The sequence below is a fragment of the Lissotriton vulgaris genome, chromosome 12, assembly GCF_964263255.1.
Source record: "Lissotriton vulgaris chromosome 12, aLisVul1.2, whole genome shotgun sequence".
Taxonomy (NCBI): domain Eukaryota; kingdom Metazoa; phylum Chordata; class Amphibia; order Caudata; family Salamandridae; genus Lissotriton; species Lissotriton vulgaris.
The window spans coordinates 187,555,077-187,577,354 of NC_141700.1; positions in this window are offsets into that span (position 1 = coordinate 187,555,077).

Genomic DNA, 22,278 nt, shown 5'->3' on the forward strand with positions numbered 1-22,278 from the left:
CTGCCTGCCAGTCCTAGGTGAACGTTTCAGTACTTTGTTTAGTGAGTTACGTGACTTTCGAAGTCACAGGTCCGCAAATAAATGAAAACTAACCATAATCAATATAATTTCGCGGAAATATTTTTTTATTGTTCTTTTGAAATGTTTGATTTGGTTGACATTAACAAGCAACAATCATCCATGTTTTCTGTTCTTTCTTTCATGTTGTACGTCAGCTCCCCCCAGGGGCGAGAGGAGGACACAGGAGCAGCAGGCGGCGGATGCTGTTCAACAGGGCCAGGATCGGGCAGGCGAGGGCTCCTCTGCTGGCCCCAGTAAGTTTTCATTTTAGACTAGTACCTATTTTTCCTAGCGTTCCTCATTTGACTTTTTTCAAAATTGTCTTTGCTCTTCTTGTAGACTGTATCTAAATTCTTATCCTGCCTCTACTATGACTCCCTGTGGTATTACTAGATTATTCTTATTAGTCTGTCTGTGTAGCTAACTAAGATTGCACGGTTGGCGAAACTCCCATGATTCTAGTCAGCAATAGCTCTATCAACTTAGTGCAGTCCTCTGGGATTGTCCATAATGTCTTTTGAAGTGTTCTATCTGGACTCATGCTTGCAAAAATTGCAAAACCTTTCGCTCAGTCACTCTAGTCTGGACCAAAAAACACAGATTGTATTTAAGTTTAAAAGCTTTATTAAAAGTAAACACATTTATTAAAATTAAGTCATAATAAAACTAAACGTTTAACTGATAATGGAAAAGTGGTTAGTGCTGACGATTAATTGAAGACATTTCTTGTGGTCGAGCCGAGCTCTCACCTGGTTTCAACTTGATCTTGTTGTTAGAAGTCCATCTTCTGTCTGTGTGGAGAAAAATGGTGCGTGTTAAAAAAACAGCCTTCATCAGTTGTGCCAAAAAGTGCAGCAAGACAACCTTCCCTGGAAAAAGGGACATTTTTTTTAACTTTAACGTAGACAGTCACAAATTACATTGTTTTCACATGTCTTCATTCCTAGACCAAAGACTAGTGAGTGCTTTATTCTAACATTCTTAAATGTACTTTGTAGGTGGAACATCTGGTGGCGGGGCCAGTGTGGAGGTGGTGGTGCTCGACACGGAGGCGGAGGGCGATTCTTCAGGGGAGGAGGCGGCGGCTGTGAGAGTTGAGACGGTGGTGGTGGCGGCCAGAGGTAAGCTCTTATATATTCCTTACTTATTGAGATTGAAGACTAGCTGGGAAGGCAAGAATATGAGATGCATGGCTGGGTGAATGATGAAGCAATGATGGGTGGAAGGACAACAGCCTGGGTGGGTGACACAGAAACTGTATGTGTCCATATACCTGGATCATGCTACTATCTGACTCTTAGATAGCATATGTGTATCTAGAGCAGGGGTACTCATAGTACGGCCCGCGGGCCGGTGGTGGCCCGGCAAGCCTTCCTTGGTGGTGCGCAGACCTTGCAGACAATCACTGCTCCCCCGGCCCCCACAGAGCGGAGGCTTTTTTGTATTTCACCTGTTAGCGCCCCTGCATCTCCACTCTGACAATCACTGCTCCCCCGGCCCCCACAGAGCAGAGTGGAGATGCAAGGCCACAAAGAGGTGAAATAGAACAAAGCCTCTGCTCTGTGGGGCCGGGCAAGCAGTGATTGTCAGGGTGGAGAAGCAGGGGCGCTACAACAAACAAAGCCTCAATAATATGTTAATGGTCTTTTAAAGACCTGTTAAGTACTTTGGTGTATTTGTCTGTGTGTGCGCGTTGAGGAAGCGGTCTCAACCCGGGCTGAAGGCTGACACAGATAGACACACACACAGTGAGATGACAGAGGGGGAGGGAGAGGGAGGGCAGGAGGGAGAGAGAGATGGAGGGAGGGCAGGAGGGAGAGCAGGAGGGAGAGAGATGTATGTAAATGCTGGGTCTGGTGGCTCAGTGGATGAGGGCATCTGCTGCAGGGACCTGTGTGCAACCTCATGGTCACAAGTTATCGTTTTGCTTTAGCCCCGCCCCCTCTGACTCCGCCCCCACCAGTGCGGCCCTCGGCCCCAAACTACACTGTAAATGTAGCCCCTGAGAGAAAGTTTGTGAGTACCCATGATCTAGAGAGAGTAGACGGTCAGTGGATGAACTAAGTGTAACTTTGAAGAGCATGTAACACTGCACCCGCACGTCCGTTCCAGTGTAGGAAAGGCAAGGAAAAGAACTTTTAATTTTGTCCAAATACTACCATAAATAGTAGCAGTAGTTTGTATTGCAAGCACTGCATAGATCCGGTTATTACGGTGGCCACTCCCTACCTCTCTTAATAAGTTTAGTAGTACTCAGTCATTCATGTGTGGATGTATCACTGGTCACTCAATAAAAAGGAAAGCACCTAAAGTCATCCCATATATAAGCAAAAACATCCCATGTGAAGTGATAGATAATCAGATTATTTATCTTCTTCAATTTTCCATTTCTAGTACTCATTTCCACTGTAGGGTGAAAGTTAAATTAATTAAGCAGTAGCCCTTGAGTTGTAACAGAGTATTCTCAGTGCCACCCGTAATAGAAAAGTAAGAGCTTCACCACCTGCATGTACTGGATGGGTACAGTAACGCAACGCAAGTCTAGGTCACTCCTCATGGCGTGCGTCTCTTTTTCTCGGGTGCAGGTTTACTGCGCTGGCATTATGCCGGCTTGCAGAAAATAACGTACCAATTTTCCAAAACAAGAGATAAGAAGAAGAATAAGACTGGTGTACTTTCATAGTCGACTCCAATGGAAGTCCACAGTGCTCGTAGAATTTGTTCCTTAAACTCCCACTAATGTTAGAGCAAGGATGAAGAAGTGTGAGGTTAGATAGATACTGGCCTCAATAGTTATGTAATGCGCTTGCAAGTTGCTAGTTGTACTGCAACACAAATTTCTGCTGAATGATTGAGTTAATCTTAAAGAGCATTGGTTACAGACTATGTCTTTCTTTCTTCATATAGATGCTCCTTCCAAACGAACAAGGAGGAAGGAGCTGGCTAGAGCGGCCCGGCAACGGAGGATCGAGGCCACTGTTGCGGAATATCGGCGGCTGGTGGCCCTGGAGGACGAGGAAAGTGTGCAGTCGACAACAACAACAACGTCGTCTGCATCGGCCTCCGTGGCCCCACGGGCTGCCACCCAGCACAGTGGTCCACCCAGACTGAGCCGGGCTGCCAAAGGCAAACGCCACCGCCGAGCAGCAAGGCCAACAGCTGCCTCTCACAGGCATTGCACCTGCAAGGCAGTGAAGGCACGCCTGCGCCGCACTACCCTGATGGTGTCCCGCCTTCAGCAGGAGCTCGCCTTGCTCCGCGAGGAGCATGATGCCCTGGCCCAAAAAGTTAACAGCATCCACCCATAGTGTCCCTTGCCCCTTTTTTAGAGACTTTTGGGGGGTGGGAATTGGGAGTTGGGTTTTTGGGGACTTTTGAAGGACAATCGTTGGGGTTAGGGAGGGTCTTGCGGGAGATTATTTTGTTAGGGATATAAATATACTTTTTCAAACTTTATCTGAGCATACCTGTTTTTTACTGCTTGCCTGGTGGGTGGGGGTTTAACGTTGACTGTTTTCCTGAAAGTTTAGTTCCATTTTCTTCCTTTAAGTGTAAATGCCCAAATGTTTTCAACACTAAGTGCCTCTCACAGACTAAGTGAAGTGAATCCAAGAGTCCTAGGACTTTAGTAGTACTACCTTCAGTCTCTCGTCTCTCGTACTAATACTCCATTATACCCCCAAACCACCAAACGCTTATCTTACCTGTAATTTGTGTTTGAAAGTAGGGCTAGACCCAGGGCTGGCTCCACGGGAAACACCGAATAAGGTTGGCAATCTTGGTCGGATAACATTTCCTCATAGCGGTGGTACTAGTGGTGTGACACAGTGGCAGTTGCATGCCTATGAAAAAAAAGAAAATAAAATCTGGTTTGTCCTCCTGAGCAATTCAACGGTACAACTGAGAATATAGCAGGTGACAGAAGTACAGTAGAACAGTGCCACATTGTAGCCTAACAAATGGTAAAGTATAACTACTAATTCGGTTGAAGTTCTTTCACATTAGCAATGGTTCTTTGTCAAGCAGAGTAAGAATATATCCTCGGATTTCTTCACCAGCCTGTTGCTATCACCTTATCCTCCCCAGCAAGTGTGTGGATTTATTGCTGTAATAATAATTTAGTCACACATCAATCAAAACCACACAGCCCGGGGGAAGAGGGTTAGGGTTTGAAAAATGGATGGGTACTGGGGTTTTTGGGAAAGGTTTTGGGAGACAAGAAAAAATAGCACAGCATAGACAAACAATTGTGAACATAAACAAATCTTTGGGTACAAACCTATCCATCAACCTTTGAAAGTGCATGCACTACTGCATGCATGTCAGTGAAAAGTAAGTAGCACATTCGACAACTGTGGAAAGAAAGAATGCGACAGTACAGGGCCTGTGTGGAATTATTGATAACGATATTCAATATAAGGTCTCTGTAGCCAGATACCCGAGAGCCTTGCTGGTCACTATAAATCCATTCACAACAACACTCAATGGGGTTGGTCTGGAAGGTGTCAGGTTTACTCCCCGTGATCCAGTCGATGCAAATATGGTTCCACCTCCAAATGTCACCAACACCCAGAAGTGTAAACACAGGGTGTTCGAGCCATTAGGCGGGGGAGAAAAATAACAAACTAAAATAAAAAATGTGGGATGGGTAAAGGTAGGGTCAGCAGGGAAAGGATACCTGTAACAGAAGACAAGACAGGCATCAGTGAAGTGCTGTCCTAACATACAAGGCTACTCTCATATAGTCTCACTAAATAACCAAGGAAGTAGACAAGTACCTGAGCACCAAGAAAACATGACCTTGGATAGGAAATACTATAGCCCTTCTGCCACAATCTGTGAGGAAGGCCTAAGAAACACATAAACATATAGTTAACGAACACACTCCTGTCGCACCAAACACACTCGCGTTATACTAAGACATCAAACCCACTACTCACAACATACCACAAACATGGTAGAGGACTCAATGTACAAAGGGGGTTCCAAATAGTCAAAGCAAAGATGTATGGTCCAACAAAAAGGAAGAGGGAAACGGTAGTGTGTAGGAAGCAAGAACTACAACACTGCGCTCTCTAAGTAATGACCCAGTAGAGAATCTTTGGTGAAGGTCAAACAGAAAAACGTAGTTGCGACCACCACTGAATTCTGCCAACAACACACCCCACGGTGCACTACACAAAGAGAACTGGGGTAGCCTGTAGTTACCTCACTACATGCCCAGTTATGGAGGTCCTTTGAAATACACAGTTATACAACGGAGACGCGTAGTTGTCCTTACTACCGCGCTCCGTTTTAATAGTACAAAAACGATCCCCGATGTGAACGGTAACACGTGGTATAGACCGCCACTGTGCTCCGCCACACACAATTCAACCAAACAGGAATTCAGCAAAGGTAGAATTCTGTTAGAAAACAGTCACAGAACCTCCCTTAACAATCCGTTCAGGCAGTAATCAGCTGACCGCACGGGCGGCCGAAGAGTTTAGAGCGGCTTTACCTGAAGACGCGTGAAGTCCGTCTACCGCCAAGGACAGAACACGGAAGCGCTCCCCACTGAGCCTCAGCGGGGGGGGGAAGGTGATAGTCCACAGGAGACACGATAGAAAAGCATGCAGAGCGTCCGCTCTCATGCCGGTGCAGAACAGAAACCAGAATAACGCGCAACAGGAAGCGCGTCTGTTCCCCAGATAAACTTCCTGCAAGTCTCCCGCCTACTCATGGGAAATGTAGTTTCATAGTACGGTAGGCGCTTAGGGGCTGCGTAACCTGACAGAAGGTATAGTAGATAGAAAAGGAGAAATTGCTTTTTTTCTAGGTGTCCCCTCACTCACCAGGGTTGCCCCTTGGTGACATGCTTCATCATTGGGGCCATCCCAGTCCTCTACGGCCTGGGGCGTGCTGCGACTTGCGAATTACGTAGGAGCACTTACAAATGACTATGTGTGGTGCAGATGTGATAGTGGAGTGGACTAAGTGATGTGTTAAGGGATCAATTTAGAAGCCGAGAGAGAGCCAAGAAATGCAGTCACAGTCAGAGAAAAAGGCAAGGGATACTGTATCTATGTGGTTGTAGTGGTCCTGTTGGAAGTGGTAAGTAAGTTGCCTGCAGAAAAAAAATCCTCCTATTAGTGGCACTCCTCCATTGCAGCCGACGCTTCGTCCATCGATGTTGGTCACCAGAAGACACCCTGTAAAAAAAAGCACAGCATAGACAAACAATTGAACATAAACAATTCTTTGGGTACAAACCTATCCATCAATCTTTGAAAGTGCATGCACTACTGCATGCATGTCAGTGAAAAGTAAGTAGTACATTCGACAACTGTGGAAGAAAGAATGCAACAGTAAAGGGCCTATGTGTAAATTATTGATAACGATATTCAACATAAGGTCTCTGTAGCCAGATACCCGAGAGCCTTGCTGGTCACTATAAATCCATTCACAACAACACTCAGTGGGGTTGGTCTGGAAGGTATAGTAGATAGAAAAGGAGAAATTGCTTTTTTTCTAGGTGTCCCCTCACTCACCAGGGTTGCCCCTTGGTGACATGCTTCATCATTGGGGCCATCCCAGTCCTCTACGGCCTGGGGCGTGCTGCGACTTGCGAATTACGTAGGAGCACTTACAAATGACTATGTGTGGTGCAGATGTGATAGTGGAGTGGACTAAGTGATGTGTTAAGGGATCAATTTAGAAGCCGAGAGAGAGCCAAGAAATGCAGTCACAGTCAGAGAAAAAGGCAAGGGATACTGTATCTATGTGGTTGTAGTGGTCCTGTTGGAAGTGGTAAGTAAGTTGCCTGCAGAAAAAAAATCCTCCTATTAGCGGCACTCCTCCATTGCAGCCGACGCTTCGTCCATCGATGTTGGTCACCAGAAGACACCCTGTCCACTGCCTGCCTGATGCTGAATTGTGGCTCGCTACTGTGAAGCCTGACTCCATCCTTTTTTCCCCATTGCAGAGACTGAAACCCGGCCTGTAATTATTCAACGAAAAACAGGAAGTGATATAATATTACAACACCACTGATAAATAAATATAAGGTATGTAGGCTGTGGAGTGCAAAAAGTCACAATTTGATTTTCCTAGTAGACAGTACAATATTTTTGAAAGTGCGTACTCTGAGTCACCTTTTGAAGGATAAATAAGTATGGGCAAATTAATGTAGCGGATCTTGCCCCTCAAGCTAGGTGTACTGTAAACTGTGTTTTAGAACAAAATTAGATCTTCCTAGCAGTGCTCCCACCCAGACCCTTACTAAAGCCAGTCGCAAAAATGTAGAAGACCCCCAATCAAATCTCAAAAAACGAGGCCTAGCAGAAAACTGGTGACAAAACTTACTTTGAAAGTAAAATTAGGCCGAAGTACCCCCTTCCTAATTACCCATTACCCACCGTGGATTGCATTCAAACCACTTGCAAGCAACCAAGCAAAAGTAGCCATAGCCAGCATCGCTCCAAGACTCGAAATCCCCCCCACTCAAACACATGCAATAGAAATACTGCTAACCCTAACGAACCCTAAGTTAAGAATAGTGGCAAAGGCTTTCTTTAACTATGCCAAATCCCCCCTTTCCCACCATGGATTTTCTTCAAATGACTTGCAACCAAAATTACACATTCTCACGAGTGCTCTAAGACCCCAGAACTCAGTTAGAAAAATCTAGAACACCCCGAAACACATGCAATCCTGCTGCTAGGGCTAACCCTAACGAACCCTAAGTTACAAAAAGTGCCAAAACTAAAGGCTTTTCCGCGCGGATTTTGTCCCAACCACTTCTACCCGGTATTAGACCTTCCCAGGAATGCCCCAAGACCCGGCAACCCACCCACCAAGAAGCATAACACCCCCAAACAGGCCAAAAGCAAAATCTCATACTTGCAATATTTCTGGGCCTTCGGTCCAAACGCGCTGTGTAGCTAGGCCATAAGTCGGGGTTGGCACGACGGATTTCCTGAAAAGCAAATGCAATCAAGATTAGAGTGTCCCAGCAATGCTCCCAGACCACGAAACTCACCCACAAACAGACGGAACCCCCCCTAAGAACACCTCAAAGGCAAGCAAGTCATCAAAAACACAAAACAAATTCCGCCTGGGATTTGGTCCAAAACACTTTTATCCGGTATTAGAGCTTCCCAGCAATGGCCCCAGAGCCGTCAACCCAGGAGAAAACGAGTAGAAGACCCCCAAACAGCCAAAGAGCAAAAGTACAAAAATGGGGACTTAGTAAATTTTTCACAAATTTCCCAAATCACTCCGCGCGCGCTCTGCAGCTAGGCCCTAAGTCCCCTCTGCCACCATGGATTTGCTTCAAACCTCTTGCAAAGTAAAGTATATATAGCCAGCAGTGCTCCCAGACCACGAAACTCACCCACAAACACCAGGAAGCCCCCCAAACAGGCCCCCGAAAACGCTACATAGAGCAAAATGTCAGATATAGCCAAAAAAAAAATCGGCCTGGATTTTGTCCCAACCACTTCTACCCGGTATTAGACCTTCCCAGGAATGCCCCAAGACCCGGCAACCCACCCGCCAAGAAGCATAACACCCCCAAACAGGCCAAAAGCAAAATCTCATACTTGCAATATTTCTGGGCCTTCGGTCCAAACGCGCTGCGTAGCTAGGCCATAAGTCGGGGTTGCCACGACGGATTTCCTGAAAAGCAAATGCAATCAAGATTAGAGTGTCCCAGCAGTGCTCCCAGACCACGAAACTCACCCACAAACACCAGGAAGCCCCCCAAACAGGCCCCCGAAAACGCTACATAGAGCAAAATGTCAGAAATAGCCAAAAAAAAAATCGGCCTGGATTTTGTCCCAACCACTTCTACCCGGTATTAGACCTTCCCAGGAATGCCCCAAGACCCGGCAACCCACCCGCCAAGAAGCATAACACCCCCAAACAGGCCAAAAGCAAAATCTCATACTTGCAATATTTCTGGGCCTTCGGTCCAAACGCGCTGCGTAGCTAGGCCATAAGTCGGGGTTGCCACGACGGATTTCCTGAAAAGAAAATGCAATCAAGATTAGAGTGTCCCAGCAGTGCTCCCAGACCACGAAACTCACCCACAAACACCAGGAAGCCCCCCAAACAGGCCCCCGAAAACGCTACATAGAGCAAAATGTCAGAAATAGCCAAAAAAAAATCGGCCTGGATTTAGTCCCAACCACTTCTACCCGGTATTAGACCTTCCCAGGAATGCCCCAAGACCCGGCAACCCACCCGCCAAGAAGCATAACACCCCCAAACAGGCCAAAAGCAAAATCTCATACTTGCAATATTTCTGGGCCTTCGGTCCAAACGCGCTGCGTAGCTAGGCCATAAGTCGGGGTTGGCACAACGGATTTCCTGAAAAGCAAATGCAATCAAGATTAGAGTGTCCCAGCAATGCTCCCAGACCACGAAACTCACCCACAAACAGACGGAACCCCCCTAAGAGCACCTCAAAGGCAAGCAAGTCATCAAAAACACACAAAAAATTCCGCCTCGGATTTGGTCCAAACCACTTTTAGTGCTTCCCAGCAATGGCCCCAGACCCGTCAACTCACCTGCAAAGAGGTAGAACAACACCCCCACAAGTGCTGAGTCTTTCGTCATTGGGCGTAAACCAGCCCTCTGCTTTGATGGAAATAGGAGTCTGGAGGAGGAGGATAGAGGAGCATGTTCTTCTGAACTTGTGAACCTGAGGAATGCAGACTGCGGCACCTTCAAATCAATTAGCAAACAAGTGAAGACAGTTCTGCTGATGGGCTTGTTTTTGTGATTATCTGATTAAAGTTTGAATTATATTAACTGTGCACAACAAAGAAAGACAGGCACAAAGGAATAAAAGTGAATAAGGATGAAAAAGAAAGTTATTGATTCGTTGTCTCATTTTCAGGGCTCGGTATCACGGTCCAGGAATAAGAATAAGGCTTCGTCATCATACTCTGCGAATTCAGGCAGGGTGAGCTCAGTGTCACCTGACAGAGTAGAAATTCCCTCATCTATGTTGCTGTCCACCTCCTCTTCATCCGGCACGCTCTCTCGTACTCTGAAATCTGGTGGTATGAGGTGCTGATTCATCTTGATCATTGTTAACCTCTCCACATTTTTGGGCGAGAGGCGGCTCCGTTTGGGAGTTACAATCCCACCAGCCGCACTGAAAACCCGTTCAGAAGACACGCTTGCGAGTGGGCAAGACAAGTAGTTTAAAGCCAGGTTGGTGAGCTGTGGCCACAATTCTTTTTTCCCATGCCAATACGCCAATGGGTCAGAATTAACATAGACCTCTGTTGAGTCATTCAGATAGTCCTTCACCATCGACTCAAGGTCCTCATCCAAGGTTCCTCCACTTTGCTTAGCTCTTGCTGTGCCTCTGACATTTTGAGAACCAAACCCACGCAGAGCTAGCCAATCCTCTTCAGCCTCCAATGTTTCTGTTGTCTTTCGTGCAGATGATCCGGTTGCCGGTGTCTTTAACGGCTGAGAGGTCACTTGTGCCACAGCCACAGGTGCAGAAGTGGATTGTTTTGACTGGGGATGGCCTGCTGATGTACTGCCATTTCCTTCAATTTCCAGCCGTTCTGTTTCAAACTTCTTGGCTGACAAGGCTAGCCAACGTTTGTACTTTGGAACATGTTCATCATCAAAAGGAAAGAATGCTTGGCCTGCCAGCGCCTTTTTGTAGCATGGATCCAGAATAGTAGCACAAATGTAATGCTGTTCTGAGTGGATCTTTTTAAGACGTTCATCACCTTGTAGGAGCTCTAATAATTGCTCAGCCAGAAGCAAAGAGTCTTGGTTTTTATCTTTTCCAAACACAGAACACACCTCCTTCAGTTGGTCCTCCAGCATGTACAACAATGGGATAGCTTTTCCCAAATTAGAGTCCTCCTTGCTGACTGCACGCGTGAAGAACTCAAAAGGACGAAGCATGCGTGTCAGGCTTTCAACTATGTTCCATTGCGGCCCACCCATCCTCAGCTCCTCTGCACCCTCTTTAAGGAAATATTGATCGAGTTCCGTATACTGCTCATACAGACGCTCAAGCATGTAGAAGGTTGAGTTCCAACGTGTTACCACCTCCTGGATGAGTGCTTTCACTGGCATTTGATGTTGATATAGCAGGCTCCTCAGCTGCTTCCGGGCCTTAAAAGAATGGCTGAAATGCTTGCACATTTTTCGGCAGGTGTCCAATACACTGTACGCTGCACTGCCTTTATTACCCAAGAATATTTGGACAACCAGGTTTATACAGTGCGCCAAACACGGCACTCTGAAATAGTAACCGTCCCTCATGGCCTTAACTATATTGGCGCCATTGTCCGTGGAAACATAACCAACCTTGCGTTTTAGTGGGGACAGCCAGTTAAGGACCTTTGTGTTAAAGACATCCAAAATGTTTTCTGCTGTGTGACGTTTCTCCAAACCAAACATGGCTAGTGTTGCATGTTTCCGAGCACCTTTAAAAACAATGTTCGTGTCAACACCTGCGTTTAGCTTTGCTTTAGCCCCTGAAAAAGAGACCCAGTGTGCAGTGATGCACATGTAATCAGCGCCTGCGCCACTGGTCCACATGTCTGTTGTCAGATGTATAGTGTGAACAGCACTCTTCTGCAAAGCTGCCCCAATCACCTTCAGAACATCTTCATGTAGTGCTGGAACCGCAACTCGGGCAAAATAGAACCGGCTAGGAACCTTCCATTTAGGGCAGAGCGCTGTCACTAATTCTAGAAAACCAACCCCTTCTACAAAAGAAAAAGGGAGAAGGTCCAGAGCTAGCATTTTAGCCAGCTTAGTGTTATACAGACGGGTCATTGGGTGGTTGCGTTCATATTGCGCTTCTGTAAACAACATCTTTTTAATGTTGCCCTGGACCAAGGATTTACGGGAGATGATGATCTCTTCGACCCAGTTACGCTCGCTGATGAACTTTTCCGCATTGATGTCTCACTCTCTCCCACACTCTTAGTGTGGCTCCCATGGGGTGTGCTGCTGACATGGGAACTGGGTGTAAGTGAAGTGTTTGAATCGTCTTCTACCTCCTCGTCATCAGCAGATGAAAAATCAACGTTTTCATTACGTGCAATTCCGGCTTTCTTGACCGCCTCTAGGTGCGGAAACCATTGGACAGGGTGCGCTCTCTCAAGATGACCTCTCTGGCCTCCGGTACCATAGTTAGAACCAAGCTTACCACGACTAAATCGAAGCTTACAAAGGCTACAAATGGCTACGTTTTCCTTTTTTGGGCAAACACTAAAGAAGTCCCAAACTGGAGACTTGAAATGTCTTCGGGGGCCGGAGGAGGCGGCGATACTGGTGGTGGTGGTCCTGCTGCTAATGCCAGATGAAGTGGAGGATGTGGATTGCCGAACTTCAGTACGTTTTGCACTTTCACCACCACGAATTGAGGTCGAGGACGAGGTGGGTACCTTCTTGCGAGGAAGAAATATGGAAGCGGTAGGTTTTGGTGTACTACTTAACTCCAAATCTAATGATTCCATTTCCATTGCCTCCACGCCGACATCATCATCACGCTCAGCAGCTTCTCGGGATAGGGTCAAAATGTCTCTTTGCTGCATGCCCGGTGGGGCTGCAGTGACCTTTGTGATGACTGGCTCGTCGTCATCGTGAGAGGCTTCATCACCAGCAGTATCTGTCACTTCTTGTTGAGCCTCATCACACTCCATAGGTTTGAGTTTTTGGACGACCTTCCTTTTACGCTTAGGTACCGGTGTCAGATCATGGTGTGCCTCACTGTCAGACCGCAGTTGTGGTTCCCAAGACAGATCACTTGCATCAGAACGAGGTGGGCTTGAAGAAGATGTAGACACCCCCCTTGATCTTTTCCTTGCTAGGGATGTGGAAGACAATGAATGATCATCAGGAGGAGTGGCTTCCAATGATACCTCGGCTTCATTGTCGATTTCCTCATGTGCCCCTACTTCGGGAGGAACAACTATTGTGGGCACTTGTGAACCTCCATGCACCTTTGCTTGCGCATCTCCTTTTGCTGCCTCTCCTTCCACATGTACTTGGGCGTGTACTTGCACATGGTGTTGTTGTTGCGGCTGTGGTTGTTCAACACTTGTCAGATGAGTTACAACAACCTGTGTTGATTCAGGGACATTGCTGCTACTTTCTTGCGATGAGCCAACATCACTGGTCGATGGTGATTGGAGAAGTACACTGACTGCCTCTGAAGCACTCAAGGGCTTTGACTTAAGTTGGCGTGGCGGTGGAGGCACTGAACCCAATGGAGCAGGGGTGCTGCTCCCAGCTTGGTCCCCAGCAGATCCTGCTGCTGCAGGCGTACTTTTTTTTTTGCTCCCAAAAAACGTGGCGGGTGGCACACCAGCCTCCTTGGTAACTTGCTTCTTCTGCTCCTTACTAGCAACTTTCTTGCTAGAGGAGCTACGGAGAACTTTCTTTGGGGGTGGGGCCATCTTCTTCAGAGCAGGTCAGACAGCAGGCCGCAGTTGCACGAATTGTAGAGTTGTCTGAGGCCAGACGTGACGTCGCGTGACGTTATGCTGCACACACACACCGCTGCAGGACTTCTTCCTGGCACTGGTGGTTCTCTTGAGTCTTGTGCACCTAAAAAAAATGGAAGACAGAGGAACATCAGTTCAGTTATAGAGCACAAAAAAATCGAAAAACACTGCAAAATCAGCACAATCCCAATCCATCCATGCCCTCCATAATGTTCAAATTCAAGACAACCCACAGAAAGACTAGGCCCATGCAAGACTCACTACCCCTGGGCATAAATAAAGGTTGAAAAGTAGGCAAAATGGTTGGAGGCCTAACAACAAAGCCTGCATTCAAAATGGCCACTTGCCTGCCAGCACATGGCCAGTGCCTGTAGCTGCACTCAAAATGGCCACCAGCCACATGGCATGTCCCTCCCCATGAACACCCCCAAAAATCGAAAAACACTGCAAAATCAGCACAATCCCATTCCATCCATGCCCTCCATGATGTTTAAATTCAAGACACCCCACAGAAAGACTAGGCCCATGCACCACTCACTACCCCTGGTCAAGGCCCCAACAACAGGTCAAAAATCGAAAAACACAGAAAAATCAGCACAATCCCATTCCATCCATGCCCTCCATGATGTTTAAGTTCAAGACAGCCCACAGAAAGACTAGGCCCATGCTAGACTCAAATACCCCTGGTGAATAGGCCACAAGTACATGCCCAAAAAACGAAAATCACTGAAAAATCTGCACAATCCCATTCCATCCATGGCCTCCATGATGTTTAAATTCAAGACAACCCACAGAAAGACTAGGCCCATGCAAGACTCACTACCCCTGGGCATAAATAAAGGTTGAAAAGTAGGCAAAATGGTTGGAGGCCTAACAACAAAGCCTGCATTCAAAATGGCCACTTGCCTGCCAGTGCCAGCACATGGCCAGTGCCTGTAGCTGCACTCAAAATGGCCACCAGCCACATGGCATGTCCCTCCCCATGAACACCCCCAAAAATCGAAAAACACTGCAAAATCAGCACAATCCCATTCCATCCATGGCCTCCATGATGTTTAAATTCAAGACAACCCACAGAAAGACTAGGCCCATGCAAGACTCACTACCCCTGGGCATAAATAAAGGTTGAAAAGTAGGCAAAATGGTTGGAGGCCTAACAACAAAGCCTGCATTCAAAATGGCCACTTGCCTGCCAGCACATGGCCAGTGCCTGTAGCTGCACTCAAAATGGCCACCAGCCACATGGCATGTCCCTCCCCATGAACACCCCCAAAAATCGAAAAACACTGCAAAATCAGCACAATCCCATTCCATCCATGCCCTCCATGATGTTTAAATTCAAGACACCCCACAGAAAGACTAGGCCCATGCACCACTCACTACCCCTGGTCAAGGCCCCAACAACAGGTCAAAAATCGAAAAACACAGAAAAATCAGCACAATCCCATTCCATCCATGCCCTCCATGATGTTTAAGTTCAAGACAGCCCACAGAAAGACTAGGCCCATGCTAGACTCAAATACCCCTGGTGAAAAGGCCACAAGTACAGGCCCAAAAAACGAAAATCACTGAAAAATCTGCACAATCCCATTCCATCCATGGCCTCCATGATGTTTAAATTCAAGACAACCCACAGAAAGACTAGGCCCATGCAAGACTCACTACCCCTGGGCATAAATAAAGGTTGAAAAGTAGGCAAAATGGTTGGAGGCCTAACAACAAAGCCTGCATTCAAAATGGCCACTTGCCTGCCAGCACATGGCCAGTGCCTGTAGCTGCACTCAAAATGGCCACCAGCCACATGGCATGTCCCTCCCCATGAACACCCCCAAAAATCGAAAAACACTGCAAAATCAGCACAATCCCATTCTATCCATGGCCTCCATGATGTTTAAATTCAAGACAACCCACAGAAAGACTAGGCCCATACAAGACTCACTACCCCTGGGCATAAATAAAGGTTGAAAAGTAGGCAAAATGGTTGGAGGCCTAACAACAAAGCCTGCATTCAAAATGGCCACTTGCCTGCCAGCACATGGCCAGTGCCTGTAGCTGCACTCAAAATGGCCACCAGCCACATGGCATGTCCCTCCCCATGAACACCCCCAAAAATCGAAAAACACTGCAAAATCAGCACAATCCCATTCCATCCATGCCCTCCATGATGTTAAAGTTCAAGACAGCCCACAGAAAGACTAGGCCCATGCACCACTCACTACCCCTGGTCAAGGCCCCAACAACAGGTCAAAAATCGAAAAACACAGAAAAATCAGCACAATCCCATTCCATCCATGCCCTCCATGATGTTTAAATTCAAGACACCCCACAGAAAGACTAGGCCCATGCAACACTCACTACCCCTGGTGAAAAGGCCACAAGTACAGCCCAAAAAAACGAAAATCACTGAAAAATAAGCACAATCCCCAGCCATCCAGCCCCTCCATGATGTTTAAATTCAAGACACCCCACAGAAAGACTCAGTCCACCCACCACTGAGTACCCCTGGGCAAAAGGCCCCAAAACAGCCCAAAAATCGAAAATTCCAAAATTTTAATTGCAGCAACTGTAATGCCCCAAACAAACTTACTTGTAAAATTTCTAATCCAACAGTGATCCAAAGAAAGTCAAAAAGGCCTCAAATCCAAATATCCAGCAGCATCCACAAAAAGTAATCCTTCCAGCTCCAGACCCAAATGAAAAGTGACCAGGAGATGGACAAAGCACTGGGAGGAGCCTGCTGAACAGGAACAGGAAGTTGAAGACTGTGGGGCACTTCCTTCCTCCCACCCCCCTGCCCCCCTCCCCAAAATGGACTCCTCGCTAAAAAAGTGCAGGCAAATGTCAAACTAAGGAGTTATTCAGATAAAAATCACCATTTCTAGAAGGTTTATGCTGCTTGCTGGTGGATTTCTTGTGCAGAATTGCAAATTTATATTTTCGCTCGCCGCATCTCAAATCTCGCAATTGCGAAGTACCGCGAGACGTGATCTCGCCGTACTCGCGTTGACAAACTATCGCTGGCAAGCCGCGATGACGTAATCGCGCTCGCCAATTCCCGCGGGATCACACAGCAAGATCCAAAATGGCGCAGCACTCGCAAACTATCGAAAAAAACAACTCGGCAAACAATGATAAACGCCGCGCGCCGCAAAAATTGTATCACCAACGCCGCGCGCCGCCAAAAAAATCCGCTGCGTGCGAATTTGCGGATTTTGCGGGAAATTCGCAAATCTCGCGGATTGCGGATTTCCCGAAAATCCGCAAAATCCGCGAGCGTAACGGATTTTCCGCCCATGCTTATTGGACGGTAGTTCTTCTATGGGCAAAAGATAGTAATGGCAGGAACTTTCTGAGCATTTTAAGGAGACCAAAGCACTGACCAACGAGGCCAAGGATCTGAGGCTTTAACGTGAGACCACTGTCTACTTTCACCCCAAGATTTTTGGCCACGGAGGTGGCAGCAAAAGGTGGAAACATGGCCTCTGGCCACCAGGACTTCCAGCCCGTATCGGGAGGGCAGCCGAAAAAAAGCACCTCTGACTTATCAGAATTGCACTTGAGGTTATTAAGTTGAAACCACTCGAAGACAGCCCCAAGACAACCCCTGATACTTTCGCCGTTGAAGTCCGAGTTCTTATCACAGGAGAAAAGGAACTGGGTATCATTGGCATATGAAACAATCCAGGCACCGTGGGACTCAGCCAGCGCCCCCAGAGGGGCCATATAAATGTTAAAAAGAGTAGGGCTCAAAATTGAGCCCTGGGGAACTCCTACCTCCAATGGCGGCACTACAGCTGAGTACGGGGGGCCCAGACCGTTTGTTGGCGCTCAGCTAGAAAGGTCTCAAACCAGCTGAACACCGCCCCCCTCAGACCAATCTCACAGAGTCTTAAAAGGAGACGGCTGTGGGGGACGGTGTCAAAAGCAGCAGAGATATCCAACATCACCAACATCACTTTCCCCCAGAGTCCAAAACCTCCTTGATTACCTCAGTTACTTCCAGCAATGCAGTTTCCGTGCTCAAATTTGCCCGGAAGCCCGACTGGGTATGATGCAAGATGTCATTAGTCTCCATAAAATTGGAGAGAGAAGAATGAACGTGCTTCACTGCAATCTTGGCAAAAGCTGGGAGAAGAGAGATAGGTCTATAGTTGGCGTAAGTCATAGGATCAAGGTTAGGTTTTTTCAACAGAGGGAGAATAAGGGCCTGGTTCCATACCTGCGGGACCACTCTCGTGCTAAAAGAACGATTTAGCACTGGGTTGGTTAAAGGATTGACCACGTGCACTGTTTTGGCGAGAAATTTGGCCGGGCAGGGATCCAAAGGGGAGCCTTACTTCAACTTAATAAGAAGGTCCAGCGAAGCCGTGTGGGAAAGGGAGGGAAAACTTGACAGAACAGGACCTTCGGCAGCCAAAGAGGGTGAGAGGAGAGTGAAACCGGAAACTACAGCATCACAGGGAGGTGAAAAAGATGCCTGGATATTTTTACTTTTGCTGGCAAAGAAATCAGCTAATTGAGAGACCCATAATTCAGAATGGACAAGTTTGGAGGGACTCGAGGAAGGTGAAGTAAATTCCTTTACTAATAAAAAGATTTCTTTGCTTGTATTGGTGGCTGCCTCAATTCTCCTAGCGAAATAGAATTTTTTCTCCGAAGTAATGTCACTGTGATACCTCTTAATGGAGCCCCTATAAGCCTCTTTAGACAGAGGATCGTAGTGCCGACGCCAAGCTCTCTCAGCTTTCTTACATTACCGTCGACTCTTGGTCAGTGCTGGTGTAAACCAAAGGGCTGAAGCCCGCGAGGAATTTTTACGGGCAGCCAGGGGGGAGCTAATTCGTCCAACCGCTGTGCTAACCATGATTGCAAGAGGTCCAAATCGGCCTCGAGATCACCAGATAGCTCGCAAGGATACGATAACAAGGCCTGCGCCAGCATATCAGATAAAACGTGATGGAAGGTACGGGAAGCAAGAGATTGGCAGCCTTTGGCACTCGGAGATATTCTGTCCAGTAGGGTAATCTGAAAGTTCATCAAATAGTGATCCGACCACAGGACTGGTACTGGAGTAGTTGCGTCAATAGGGATAATAGAAAAGACTTGATCTAAAATGTGGCCTTTATTGTGAGTGGGGGTAGATAGGTAGGGGGTAAGCCCCAGAGGGATAGTTGTATCCATGATCTTAATATTATCAACTGCATCCACCTCGTCCATGTGAATATTAAAATCGCCCAGAAGCAGGCAATGTTTGGATCTCAAACACAAAGGTGAGATAACGAACTGGAGCTCCTCATGGAAAGAGCCCATAGGCCCAGGGGGCCTGTAGACCAAAAGCCCAGTACAGGATTGATAGGGTGAAAGCAACAGAGAAAATCCCAATACCTCTGCCCCCTGAATGTCATCCGTGGGAATGATTGAGCAGGCAAACCGGTTGTCCACCATCATTGCGACTCCACCGCCCCTGCTGTTAGCCCTATCCTTCCTATAGATGACGTAGTTGGAAGGGAGTGCAGTGGCAATATCAGGGCCTGACCAATCTCCCAACCACGTCTGAGTAAGAAAGAGACGGGTGGGTTTAATCTCGGATAGTAAATTGAATAGATCTAGTGCATGCTTGCTAAGAGACCTAGTGTTGAGAAGTAAGCAAGTGAAGTAGATAGGCATGTTCTCGGGGAAGGAAATAAAGCCATTACCTGGTAACCATCCACAGCCAGGGCAGCGCCTGTTGCCTCGAGATCTACTGGGGAATACAGTACAACAGTTGATGGCATTACCCCTAAGTGTGGAGAGCTCTGCAGATGTGTATGTCAGCATCCTGCCCATAGATAAGTAGCCCCGATCTTCCTTCCGCCCGCACCCGACCGCCTCCGGGACGCTGACGGACGCAGACGGGCTTTCCTTAGGCGCTCCTTCGGCGCGTAGGAGGCGCGTCCGCTGCTCGCGTCCGCTACGCGGACCAAAGGGCATCCAGATTTATAGCGTCGCCTGCGAGAGGCAGCAACACTAGTCCACCGACCAGCGAGCCTGCCTCCCCCCAAGATGGTCACTGAGGAAGTTAACTGCCTACTAGTCCCAGAGTACCCTTCAGCTCCAAGTTGGCTGAGTGGGTGAGGGACGGTAGGAGCGGCGCGCTAGTCAAAAGGTAGAGGAGTAAGAATGGAAATTGCAGTAATGTTCCAGGGGCATTCCACCAAGAAATTGCGGTAGACAATTCAGAGCGCCAGTGTCTGGTAGCGCAGGTTCCCTTTGAGTGGGGGGGGTCTCAGGTCCTTGAGGGTGGTTGCGAGCCCTTCCATGACTATAGATTGTCTGCTAGGTAATGACCTGGAGCAGTCCTTGTGGAAGGATGTTGAGCTAAGGTCTCACTTGGAGATGCTGGGGTTGCCAGAGTGGGCATGCGTGTCAACTTGGTCAATGGCGCCAGAGAGGGTGGTCAAGAGGACTTGGAGCCTGAAACAGTGGCCTAGGTCCCTGCCAAGAGAAAGGGCAAGGGCCACGGGAAACCGGCCCCCGAAGTTCCCACTGACCGGTAGTGGGCGGACCTTGAGGGGAAAACCCCAGTGCCTACAGGGGAGCAGGTAGCTGAATTGGGGGACATCTCTGAGCTGACCCATTGGCAGCAAGAAGGAGGTCCCACCAGAGAGGAATTCTGCAAGGAACAGAAAGAGTACCCTTCTCTAGAGGGTCTGCGGAGGCAGGCTGCAGACCAGGCAGCTGGTGATCAGTCTGTATCACATTGGATCTACTGGGAGAATGATCTCCTGTATAGTGAGCCTAAGGTCGCTGAGTCTGGGTCAGCCCATGTGCTGGTGGTACCCCAGCATTTCAGGACCTTCCTACTGGGTCTGGCTCAAGTTGTGCCTTTGGCAGTACATTTGGGGCAGGACAAGACCTTTGACAGCCCTATCACCCACTTCTTCTGGCCCCAAATGCGAAGGCAGTCAGATGGACCTTGCCGGTCTTGCCAAACCTGCCAGGCAAGTGATAAGAGTGGGAGCAAGGTCAAAGCTCCTCTCCAACCATTTCCAGTTGTTAGAACACCCTTTGAAAGGGTAGGGATAGACATTGTTGGGCCATTAGATGCCAATACCGCCATGGTCAACAGCTACATCCTGGTTTTGGTGGACCGTGCCACCCGGTACCCAGAGGCAACCCATCTCAGGACAACAACGGCGCCAGTGGTAGGCCGGGCATTAATGGGGATCTTTTCCTGAGTGGGGTTTCCCAGAGAGGTGGTTTCTGACAGGGGGACCAACTTCATATCTAAGTATATGACATCCCTGTGGAAGGAGTGTGGTGTGACTTACAAGTTCCCCACTCCTTACCACCCACAAGGTAACGGTCTGGTAGAGAGATTCAACCAGACCTTGAATTGCATGATTAAGGGTCTAACAGAACCCATGAGGCATAAGTGGGACGTCCTCTTGCCGTTCCTTCTCTTTGCATACAGGGAGGTACCACAGAAGTCTCTTGAGTTAAGCCCCTTTGAGCTCCTGTATGGTCACCCTGTGAGAGGACCTCTAAGTCTGGTGAAGGAAGGCTGAGAGGCAGCTCCCAGGAAAACTTCCGAAACCAAACTGCCCACTTCAGGAAACTCACTCAAGGGAACCTGGAAGCAAGCCAGGAAGAAATGAAGAAGTGGTATGACCAGAATGCCACTCTAGTCGAATTTCAACCTGGACAAAAGTATGGGTCAAGGCCCCAGTGGAACCTTGTGCCTTGCAGGACAAGTGGACTGGGCCATTTGAGGTGGTGGAGTGCAAGAGTGATGTCACCTACCTGGTGGATTTGCAGGCTCCCAGGAACCCGTTGAGGGTCCTCCACGTGAACCGCCTCAAACCCCACTTTGAGAGGTCCGAAGTGAGCATGCTCTTGGCGACTGATGATGGGGTGGAAGAGGAGAGTGAGCCTGTTCCTGACCTCCTGTCTGCCAAGGAAGGTGATGGTGATACAAACAAAGCGGTCCCAGATAGACACACAATTAACTGAATCGTAACAACAAATGGGTACATACAAAGATAATTATAACAACATTGTTTTTAATCACAACGTGTATCGTAAAAGATTCATTCATAAAATTAAATACAAAGTAAATCACATATAATGCTCCTAAAAGGAATGAAATGGGGAAGGGTAGTGCTGGGTTAGTGAAAGTATAGAAACTAGAACATTGGTCACTAAGACCAAGATATACCAGAAATTATGATAAATTGACACAATGGAACAAATACTTCTTCAATTAATTTAAACAATCATGCCTCAAATAAAATCACAAATGATAAATAAGGGAGGAGGCTGAGCACAAGAGGAAGTGTTGACGTTTCGACCCAAGTGGATGCAGGCGTGGTATAAACCTTGCTAGAGGGTCTTCATCAGGACAGGGGTTGCGGGAAGTGGGGCAATGGATCTTAAATAGATACTGTAATGTAGTGGGTCTGGTTGAATAGTGGTAGACTCTTGAAGATACGAAAGGTAGATTGTATCTGTCAGTAAAAATGCCGATGACAATCGGTGGTTCAGCTGTAATATTTAACAAGGACGTACGTGGGTCACCGCTGGATCGTATATGTGGCGGTCCTTGTCAGTTCGAACAAAACAAAATCTGCCAAAAGCAGAGATGCAGCAAAAAAAGGGGGGGGTTCAGCTGTAGTTTTAAACCAGGAAGTGCGTGGGTCACCGCTATTGTGGCGGTCCTCGTCAGCTCCACTAGGCAGAATCTAACAAAGGCAAGATTGCC